Below are 12607 nucleotides of genomic sequence, written 5' to 3' on the forward strand. Positions count from 1 at the left end.
CGAGCGATATCCACCACCTCCTCAAATGTAGCACCCAATACTCTCTCTCTCTAGTCATCAGAATACGGAGATGGTAGTCAAGGCCATCCACAAACCTCCCGATCCTCTCACGATCCGACGGAATCATCCAGGTGGCATGACGAGACAACTCCGAAAACCTCATCTCGTACTGAGTGACGGTCATATCTCCCTGTGTCAACCACTCGAACTGCCTACGCAGCTCCTCTCTACGGGATTGCGGTACGTACTTCTCCAAGAAGAGAGTGGAGAACTCCTGCCAGGTAAGGGGCGCTGCACCAACAGGCCTACGCCTCTCACACGCCTCCCACCAAGTGAAGGCAGCCCTAGTAAACTGAAAGGTAGTAAAGGCCACACCGCTAGACTCAAGAATCCCCGTTGTACGGAGCATGCGCTGACACCTGTCAAGAAAACCCTGGGCATCCTCGCCCTCAGCACCACTGAATGTCGGAGGCTGGAATCTACCAAACCTCTCAAGACGACGCTGCTCATCCTCCGGCATAGCCGGAACCCTGAACTCCTGCACTGGTGCAACCTGCTGAGCTGGAGGTGCCTCTGGCGTCTGTAGTCCCTGCACTACCTGCTCAGGTGTGCGGGCAGCGGGGGTCTGATTGCCTCCCCCGGCCTGCGAAGTAGCTGATGCTGTGGTGGCTGAAACTGCCTGAGCCAGGCCAGTGCAAACTGTCAAAATCTGAGTCAAGGTCTCCTGTAGGCCCGGAATCACGATGGGCACAGCTGGTCCTGAGCTGGTACTGCTGGAGTCTGATCCGGAACTGGGGCAGCTGGTGGATCAACAGATGCTGCCCTCGCTACTCTGCCTCTGCCACGACCGCTTCCACGACCTCTGGTGGTCTTAGTGGGTGGCACTGGTTGTCGTCCACCTCGTCCGGTAGCTCGTGTCCTCACCATCTGTGAGAGAATAGAATAACAAAAGTTTAGTTCTTGATTCAACAAAGCCGCACGACAAGAATTTCAAGAATATGAAGTTTTCCTAAAGGTTCTGCAGCCTCTCGAGGATAAGTACAGACGTCTCCGTACCGATCCACGAGACTCTACTAAATCGGCTCATGACTCGCGAGACCAAGTAACCTAGGCTCTGATACCAACTTGTCACGACCCCAACCCCGGTCGTGATGGCGCCCAACACCATGCTAGGCAAGCCCGACCAATTCAACTCTCAATCCCTTTTGATTAAAAATTCAACGTCGATTAATAGGAATAAATTACCAAACTGATGTGAATAGAAGTCTGAAATAAAGACAAAATGTGCGGAAACCATAATAATAATCTCTACAAAAGCCCACCGATCCGGTGTCATGAGTCAAAAGCCTGTAGTACATGAGTCCAATAGTCTAATACAAGAACAGTCTAAAAATGCGGAAAAAAAGTAAAGAAAGATAGAGGGAGAAATCGGGTCTGCGGATACCATGCAGCTACCTCGATAACTCCGGTGAGATCTGAACTGCGGAATAGCTCGAACTACGCCTCAGGAACACCTGGATCTGCACACACGGTGCAGGGAGTAATGTGAGTACTCCGACCCAGTGAGTAATAAAAATAAATAATGACTGACAGTATGAAATGACGTAAAAGCACTAAGCAGTTCTATATCAAAACAGTAAGAACATTTAAACAACAAATAATGAGGAAAAAAATCAGGAAAATTCCTTAAAACCAGTACTCATCTCATATACTCTTCACAATAACCGAATTCATAATTATATCGCTGCGGCGTGCAGCCCGATCCGTATATCGCTGTGGCACACAGCCCGATCCATAATAATAGTCGACTGCGCTCACTAGGGGTGTACAGACTCCGGAGGGGCTCCTATAGCCCAAGCGCTATATTGCTGCGGCACGCAGCCCGATCCATATATATAAATATATACTTGCTGCGGCGTGCAGCCCGTTCCATATAAATATATTGCTGCGGCGTGTAGCCCGATCCATAATGTATAAAACATCCTCACTATTGGGTTCTCAACCCCTCTCAGTCAATATAAACATAGCCTCTCGGGCGTACTAATATAAGATAGGGATCTCAGCCCACATATTACCTTCGTTTCGGATTAGCAATTTCAAAAGCCAGTTCATATTATATTAATCAGTTAGAAACATGACTGAGGGTATGATTTTTAACAAGTAAAGTAAGGTCAATCAGTAACAATGCCCCTAAGGGTTCTACAGGTCGGCACAAGGCCCCAAACATGGCAACTAGCCCAAATCATAATGATAATAGTTAAATCTCAGTCAAAATGCAGTAGAATCATCAATCGGGATGGACCAAGTCCCAATCCCCAGTAGTAGTGGACCCCACGCTCATCATACAGCGTGTGTCTCACCTCAACATAACACTACGTTGTGCGAATCCGGGGTTTCACACCCTCAGGACATCATTTATAATCATTACTCACCTCAAGCCGGCCAAACTCTAGCTCGCTATGCCCTTGCCTCTCAAATCGGCCTCCTCACGCGTCGAATCTGATCAAACCCACAACGAATACGTCACAATATGCTAAGGAAACAATACCCAATCGAAAACAATCGAAAAATACCAAAAATCTCGAAATTAGCAAAACCCGAGCCCCGGGCCCACTTCTTGAATCTCAAAAATTTTCACATCAACGAGTTCCTTATCTCGCCACGAGTCTATACATATCAAGAACTCTCAAATCCGAGCTCAAATGGCCCTTCAAATCCCAATTTAAAATTTCAAAAACTCAAGCCCTAGTTCTTCCCATTTTAGCCAAGTTTCCATGAATTTCAAGGTTAATTTCGCATAATAATCACGTTTTTAGTTCATAGGACTCACCTCCAATCAATCCCAATCGAAACCCTCTTCAATTTGTCCCAAAAAGCTCTTAAAACGATCAACAATGGAGGAAAATATGACTTAGCTCGCGGAGGAAATGTTATTAAAACCCTTCTGTCCAGCTGACATTTTACCCTATGCGAACGCGATAGCTCTCTCGCGTTCGCGATGGAAAAAACTTGCTTCTGACCAAATTACCCTTCGCGAACGCGAAGAACAATGCCAACGGGGCCCAGGCCCCTCCTACGCGAACGCGAGCCCCTAACGCGGACGTGAAGGCTTAGATTCCTGCCTTCCAATTCCTTCTTCGCGAACGCGAGGCCCTTTACGCGAACGCGAAGAGATAAATCTCTGCAACACCTGAAGTGAAAAATCTGCAATTCCTCAAAGCCAAAAATGATCCGATTGACCATCCGAAACTCACCCGAGGCCCCCGGGGCCTCAACCGAAAGCACCAACACCTCCCATAACATAATTCAAAACACCTCAAACAACACTAACACCATCAATTTTCATCGAATTCAAGCCTAAGTTCTTCAAAAACTTCCGAAATACGCATTCGATCAAAAACCTAACCAAAACACCTCCGAATGACCTGAAATTTTACACACACATCCCAAATCACTTAACGAAGCTACGGCAACTCTCGGAATTTCATTCCGACCCTCGAATCAAAATCTCACCTATCAACCGGAATTCGCCAAAATACTAACTTCGCCAATTCAAGCCTAATTCTACACCGGACCTCCAAAATTACTTCCGATAACACTCCTAAGTCACAAATCATCCCCCGAAGCTAACCGAATCACCGGAAATCACATCCGAGCCCTCTAACTCATAAGTCAACCGGTTGACTTTTCCAAACTAAGTTTTCCTTAAAGAGACTAAGTGTCTCATTTCCTTCTAAAATCAATCCAAACCAACTCGTTCACACAAGACACTAATAATGAAGCATAAAGAAGTAGAAAATAGGGAAATCGGAGCGATGACTCATAAGACGCCGGATCGGGTCGTCACATAATCAGACTCCAATTCGAGTATAAAAGAATTGAGAACTAACTTTAAAAATGTGAACTATCTTTTTGGGTCAAGGAGAAAAAATTTGGACGACTAGAAAGTGGGAACTTATCTAATTGGTTAGTCCTAACTTTGTGGTGAAAACGATTTAATAATTATTCAATAGATGGAAAATATTCGACTCAGGATAATTAATTAACAGCACGATATTAATTTGTTTTAGTAATATACTATTCGGTAAGAAGGGTCAGAAATTAAAAAAAAAATTGTTCCATCAGGATAATTTAATAATTTATTAGCCATGGTAATACTGAATCTGATTCTAAAGGTAGAAGCATTAGTGGATTTTGATCAAAAGGTGGCAGTGATGGGAAATCTCATATGATTAATTTGGATCAGAACAGTAGAAATAATTATTGTCCCCGAATTATTTCACTTGTACAATTTCATATAAATTATTTCACTTGTACAGATTTATTAGTTATTCACATGGACAATTGTCAAGGTTAGCTAAAACTCACTCATCATGTAAGTTTAATGATTGTGGTTTCAGAAAATGTTTACTTTTACTTATCATGTTTGAATAAAAAGAAATATTATAAAAACGAAATTATTTAGAGATCATTGTGGAGCTAAATAGGTTAAACTTTTTTTTTTTGGCAAATAAAGTAGAAATTTTATTCACAAAGTACTGTACAGCTCTCGTCACAAAAAAAAAAAAAAAATCTTAAATATGATAGCAATGTGATTGTAAACATGTGATTTTGGTTATTTAATAGTTATATGAATTAAATTACTACTTACAAACGTGCCACGATGGTGAAATAATAAAAAGAAATCCATAGATCTCCGTGATATTGTAGAGGATACATGAATATTATCTCACCCAATATTGTTTATTTATTATAATAATGCGAATTTAATATATATATTCGAATCAGATGTCATGTGTCTGCCTAGTCGTCCATGAGTAACGCTACTTATTCTATTATTTTGAAACAATGGAATAAGTGGAGGATGATGAGATTTATACCTCAATTTTTTTTTTTTTTAATAATCGTGATATTCGGGTCAGTTTGTGCGCATCTCAAATATATTTAAAGAGTGTCTGCTATCTTTTATAGTACAAATACCGAATAATTCTGTCCACCAAAACTTGAATAAATAAAAAGAAATCAGCTATAGTGTCTTTGCTTCCGCTGAAATTTAAATTCGAGACCTTATGATTCTTAATATGCTTCGTTGACTATAAGGTCACATCCTTGAATCATATCCCAGCTTTAGCAGGTCGTACGGTAAAGATGGACATAATTATCATAATTGTTCAGGTTTTAAACAAAAAAAAAAATACTACTCGTCAAATAATTTTAACTATTAGAAAGTTTTTACAGTATATTTTTATTTGTGTTCGGAAAAAAAAATGAAGAAAAGACGATAACTATTATTTTGTAAATTAAATTCGGGGAAAATGAAGGAAATGTAATAGTGTGTGGATAGAAGTTGGTAGTGTCAATGGCATTATTCTCAACCACCTCAAATCACTTAAACTGCATAGTCATATTATCCTAGTGGTGTTTGGATTTAATTTTGGATTAGTTTTTAATATAATATGTTATTAAAAGTTATTCGGAAGACAATTGTATGTTGGATTAGGTTACGGATTATAATGAGTTATTATGCTTAGATATTAGAAGATTAATATCAAATTAAATCATCTTTATATAGACCAAGAAAAGGTTGATGACCAACTTTTGAAATGTTTTTTCAAAGATGTCTTAGAAAAAATGTTGCAGAAAATTTCCTTGTATTTTCCTAGTAATGTCTTGTAAATGGAGAATTTGGCGTTTTAATTGGAATATATCTAAGATTTATTATTTTGTACTTTCTTGGAACCTCAAATGAATAATTCAACAAGGAAAAGACTGAGCACTTAAGTTTATTAAACAAATTTATGCTTAACTTTCCTTTTCTCTTTTGCTCCTTTTATTGATGTCAACGGCAATTGTTCCAACAATTGTTTTATGTAACCTTTAACGATATATGAGAATCTAGCTTAGCCCTTAGCTCCAGCTTTTAGTTTTTGCCATTCTCTTATCCTAGAACATATGGTTAATTAATTAAAGTGAAAATACCCCCTAGGAGCAGAGGCGGACTGTCACGACCCTAAACCGGACCCGGTCGTGATGGGGCCTATCGTGAAAAAAGGCCAGCCGACACAAACCCCCAAACCAACTAAGCAGTTATAATAATTCATTTTAAGTCATTAATAAGCTATAAATACCAAAATAAAGAGTAGAATAGAACAGTGTGGAAACAAACACAGCCAGACATCGGGTTGTCACCAGTCATGAGCATCTAAAATCCGTCTAAGAGTCCGAAAAGACAACATAGTCTAATACAAAGCTAGAATAAGTGAAATAAAGATAGGAAGGAGAAGCACTGGGCTGCGGGCGCCGAGCAACTACCTAGTCAACTCCGAACAAGCCTGTTGGAAAGCAAATCAGCCCTCGCTAGCGTGACCCGAGACTCCTGAATCTGCACACAGGGTGCAGGGAGTAATGTGATTACGCCAAATCAGTAAGTAATAAAACTAAAGGCAGCTGAACGATAAGAAAACACGTAAAACACAACATAATGCTACAGCAAAGCAGTATAAACCAGAACAATGCAATAAAACAGTAGAAGCTCATAAAAACACCTTAGTTCAGTGAAAACCTCTTTAAAACATCTTTCAGTAGTTCAAACGAGTGATGAAAACAGGGAGAAAAAGATAGAAACATAAATCAGCCCCTCGGGCAAAATACCAACAGAACCAGCCCCTCGGGCTATCTCACAATCACTCGTATCAGCCCCTCGGGCAATAACATGAACAACAACCGCCCCTCGGGCAATATCACATCTCACACTGGGTACCCACGCTCACTGGGGGTGTACAGACTCCTGGAGGGGCTCCTTACAGCCCAAGCGCAATAACAAGCCATCTCGTGGCATAATCAAACATGCTCTCGGCCTCATATCAAGCCACCTCGTGGTGTAACAATCAGGCCCTCGGCCTCATAATCATGAATCAGTATAACACTGCTGCGGCGCGCAACCCGATCCCATAGTATCCTCACAACACAGGCCCTCGGCCTCACTCAGTTAGAAATCTCACAAGTCGCTCGGGCAACAGTAAAACATGATGCTCAGCCCAAAATATCATTTAAAATATCAAAAACGAGTAAAGATGGCTGAGTTGTGAAAAACAGTAGAATATAGCATGACTGAGTACAAATACGAGGTCAAAACAGTGAGGAATAGTAGTAAGAATCCCCTAAGGGTCCAAAACAGTTGGCACGAGGCCCAAATATGGCAATCAGCCCAAAACATGATAATACTTTCCAAAACACAATGATAGCAAACAGTTTTCAATCAAATACGCGGTTAAACAGTCATACGGGACGGACTAAGTCTCAATCCCCAACGGTGCACGACCCCACGCTCGTCATCTAGCGTGGCGTCACCTCAAAGTAGCACAACGATGTGAAATCCGGGGTTTCATACCCTCAGGACAGCATTTACAATCATTACTTACCTCTATCCGGTCCAAACTCTAGCCCGTGATGCCCTTGCCTCTCGCCTCGGCCTCAACTCGCGTCGAATCTATCCAAAATCAGAATCATGACTTCAAAATATGCTAAGGGAACGAAGCCCATGAGAAAATAATCAAATTACAACACAAATCCCGAAATTAACCAAACCCGACCCCTGGGCCCATGTCTTGGAATCCGATAAAAATTACATCAATAAACTCCTTATCCTCCCACGAGTCCATACATACCAAGATACCAAAATCCGACAACAAATGACCCCTCAAATCCTTAATCAAAGGTCTCCTATCTCAAGCCCTAGTTTCTTCAATATTTACCCACAAACTTCCATAAATTTCAAGCCTAGTCAATGAAATAACACCATAGGAACGAATTTTAGGTTCAACAATCTTACCTCAACGAAGTTCCCTTGAATTCCCTCTTCAAAATCTCCCAAAATGCTCCAAAACCGACTAAAAAAATGGTGAAGAAAGGCTAAAAATCGCGAAGTCCATAATTTATATGTTCTGCCCCAGCTAAACCACTTCTGCAGTACAAATCCCGCACCTGCGGTCCCAGGTGCGCTTCTGCGCAAATCACTTAAACGCCCCGGAACGCATCTGCGATCAAACACCCGCACCTGCGCTATCGCAGGTGCGCTCGAACAACCGCTTCTGCGGTTCCAGCTCCCCATGGCCATTTCCGCATCAGCGACCCTCTAGGCGCTTCTGCGAGCCCGCACCTGCGGTCCCCAAGCCGCAGGTGCGGTTATGACAGACTTCTGCAGCTTCAGCTGCAACTTTCCAACTCCAACTTCCCGTCAACCATCCGAAATCACCCCGAGGCCCCCGGGAACTTAACCAAAAGCACAAACAAGCCACATTACCCTATCCAAACTTATACCAATCTTCGAAACACCTAAAACCACATCAAGTCAACCAAATAACATCGGATTCAAGCCTAAGGTTCCAAAAACTTCCGAATTCCGCTTTTGATCAAAAAGTCCATCAAACCTCGTCCGAATGACCTGAAATTTTGCACACGCATCACATATGGCACAACGAACCTGCTGCAACTTCCGTGATTCCATTCCGACCCCTATATCAAAATCTTACCTATCAACCGGAAAATGCCAAAATTCCAATTTCGCCAATTCAAGCCTAAATCTACTCCGGACCTCCAAAACACGTTCCGATCACGCTCCTAAGTCCCAAATCACCTCCCGAAGCTATCCGANTCCGAGCCCTTTTTCACATAAGTCAACATCCGGTTGTCTTTTCCAACTTAAGCTTACTCAAAAGAGACTAAGTGTCTCAAACCTTACCAAAACCTCTCCGAACCCGAGCCAACCAAACCGATAGCACATAATACAGCTAAACAAGATAATAAGAAGCAGGAATGGGAAAAACGGAACGGTAACACATGAAACGACCGGCCGAGTCGTTACACGGACCTATGTATCAAATAGAGGGATTATCGAACCCCGTTAACTTTGACAATATATATATATATATATATATATATATATATATATATATATATATATATATATTAAAATGGTCACATGTTTTGCTTAAGATTAAAAGTCCGATAAGAGCACTGGTTGACCAGTCCGCTCATGTACCCAACTATCTTAAAATCCTGGATCTACTTCTGCATAGGAGAATCAGGGAAGGAGAATAAGAAATGGAGTGGTCATGAAAATCAAATACACACTTATATATGGAAGACTCTCACCGATATCCACTATAAATTCGAAGAATACTTTAGTTACTTTCCTTAAATACTTAGATTTTCTTTTTTATTCCTTTTATTTTTTTATTTAAAGATAAAATGTGTTTGGTGAAGTGAATGGTATCAGCAAGAGTCAATATTTAGGTAGGGACAATTTTATGCTCACTTACCACTAACTTGTAAGTGCATATGTGTGGACATGGAATATTCATTTTCCTTTCACATTTCTTCTGAAACTTTAAGAAATAGGAGGGAAAAAGCTATCAAAATGTTGACTCAAATTCAATCAGTGTGGTTGCTTGATTTTTTATTAGTTCCATCTCTTGTTATTCAACTTTACATGGACTTTGAAATCAGGGTAAAAAATGGACTAGGGTTGTTATTTCCACACGTTTTCCTTGGGCTTTTCATCCTATTTCCTGAATCATTCCATATGGGAAGTATTTAAATTTGAAAATATATATTTTTAATCATTTTCAGAATCAATAGTCTATAAAGCATTTTTTTGTTTGTCTATATGCGAATTATATATACACACACTTTTTGGCCAGGAAATACACTTAGTTTAGGGCGATCGACCAACTTTGTATTTTGCCCTTTAAATTTCCTTTACCATGCAGTTAGTTTAAAAAAATTTGTATTACAAGTGTCATTTAATTGCTTGTCACTTTATTATTTAGGTTACCAAATAGAACTGATGGTGTAATTATAAATACGCAGAACTTAATCGTTTTCATATTTACTTTATGTTTATATTTGTTCAGTATGCTTTAACATATATGTAACTTTTAATATGTCTTTTTTGTTCTATATATAATTTATAATCTAGACGTACTATATTGTTAGTATACGGTCAAAATAAGGCTTGCCTAATTTTGTTTGACTGACCAAAATCCGGGTGGTAGATCAAGGCTCGGCCTCGGTTATACCGGACCATGGTACGAATATGGATTGGTAAGCTCGTGGATCAATAGCCGATCAAGATCGAGACCAGCCGTGGTCGAGACCGAAGCAAGAAAGAGATCGAGCGAGATCGAAGGAAGCCTGATGGTCGAATAATAGAAAGCCGAGGTATCCGTGATCACGCAAGGATCGTGGCGGAAATCTCGGCACGTATCAAGTCAGGATCGGTTGTTTGGCCTATAATGGGATTTACTTCTGTAATTAGAATTATACCATAAATAAGATTCCTCTACTATATAAAGAGGGCCCTAATCATCTTGTAATGACCATACTCACGCATACTCAAGCAATATACTACATTTTTCTCTCTTAAGCTCTGCTGTGTATGAATCCAAATTTGGACGACCACAGCTATTTGCCAAAGGCAATGGAAGATGAGATCTTCGTAAGCGGGACGTTCTACGAAAGATGATAGATAGCAGATAGAGGACGGACGACTGTTGCAGCAGTGTAGGCCCAATTAGGGGTATTTTGGAATATTCCCACGTATATTCCCTAGGGTATGTCCTCTAGGGTACAGAAAGGGATTAGCCTTTATATATAGGGGAGGAGATACCTAGTAAGGGGACTCTCTCTCGAATTTTGGAGAACGATTCATTTGAAAGCAAAACTTGTAAACTCTCTCCGATATTGAAGATTATCCTTCTCACTGTACAATTATCGCCTTTTACATAAGATCAACAACTACTTTCCATCGTGTTCATTACTTGCATCTTAAGTTCTAGAGCTTATTATGCTTAGCTGAGATTTACCCCTTCATTTTCTTTGATTGATTTGTTCAATTAGATTCCAATATCTTTTGAACGAAACAATTTCGGCATCAATTAGGGTTTTGCTGACATAATAGATCGGAGACTGCGTACCTTTTCTTTCGCGGACCAGAACTGCACTTACCGCGACTTCGGAGACTGATAGATACACCAGGAGGCATTCGCCTGGATCTGCCTTGACCAGTAATGGCGGTGAGGATAGGTATGCTTCTTTTTTTGGTTTTAACTGACTATTTTTCTAAATGGGTGGAAGCAGGTGCATACACGCTGATACGTGAGCAAGAAGTTATCACATTCATATGGAAAAATATAATATGCCGCTTTGGCATTCCCAAAGAAATCAGCTGTGACAACGGACCCCAGTTCGTCGGAAAGAAAACAACCGAGTTCTTTGAAAAATGACACATCAAGCGTATACTCTCCACACCATACCACCCCGCCGCCAACGGTCAAGCCGAGTCTTCCAATAAAACGATATTGAATATATTAAAGAAGAAGCTCGAGGACGCCAAAGGGTTATGGCCTGAACTACTGCCAAAAGTACTATGGGCATGCCGCACCACGCCAAAAACTAGCACAGGCGAAATGGCATACTCCTTGGTCTACGGGACTGATGCGGTTATACCCGTCGAAGTCGGAGAACCTAGCATGAGATACTCCAGCGAGAGCGGACCAAGTAACAACAAAAGGAGATTACAAGACCTGGATGAAGTCGAGGAGCGAAGGGACATAGCTTACATAAGAATGGTAGCCCAAAAACAACAAGCAGAGGGTACTATAACAGGAAGCCAAAATACGACCACCCAAGGTCGGAGATTACGTTCTCAAATCTAAAACACAGGGAGCAAAAGACCCTAATGAGGGAAAGCTAGGAACAAATTAGGACGGGCCATACAAAATCACAGCGTCAGCGAACAAAGGAGCGTTTCAGTTAGAGACGATGGAAGGAAAACTACTCCAAAACAATTGGAATGTCGCCCATTAGAATACTTCCACTTTTGAAAAAAGGCTCCCCCTAAGTCATACTCTTTTTCCCTCATCCGGGTTTTTCCCAATCGGGTTTTCTCGGTGAGGTTTTTAATGAGGCGGCAAAGGAGATGCCTCGAGGTCCGAAGTATTGTTCATTACTCCGCCCATCGATATAATCTCCAGGCCGAGTAATAAAGGGACTAGGCATAGATAGCCAAATCTCCATTGTACGTACAAAGTCAACACGTATTTTCTATGAGAATATAATCAAATCTCCATTGTATGTACAGAGTCAACACGTATTTTCTACTAGAATATAATCAAATCTCCATTGTATGCACAAAGTCAACGCGTATCTTCTACGAAAACATAATCAAATCTCCAATGTATGAATGAAACTAGCATCCACTATACTCCAACGGACAGAATAGAAGGCCATACTTATGATGGGATACTAATTCGACGCCAGCTCGAAAGTAACATCCCACTAGCTAAGGCCATCGACTAAGAAACGTGTTCGACCTCGCCCGAACTACAACGGGATACTACTTCGACGCTAGCTCGAAAGTAACATCCCACTAGCTAAGGCCATCGACTAAGAAACGTGTTCGACCTCGCCCGAACTACGACGGGATACTACTTCGACGCTAGCTCGAAAGTAACATCCCACTGGCTAAGGTCATCGACTGAGAAACGTGTTCGACCTCGCTCGAACTACGACGGGATACTACTTTGACGCCAGCTCGAAAGTAACA

The sequence above is a fragment of the Nicotiana attenuata genome, unplaced genomic scaffold (assembly GCF_001879085.1).
Source record: "Nicotiana attenuata strain UT unplaced genomic scaffold, NIATTr2, whole genome shotgun sequence".
NCBI classification, from domain to species: Eukaryota; Viridiplantae; Streptophyta; class Magnoliopsida; order Solanales; family Solanaceae; genus Nicotiana; species Nicotiana attenuata.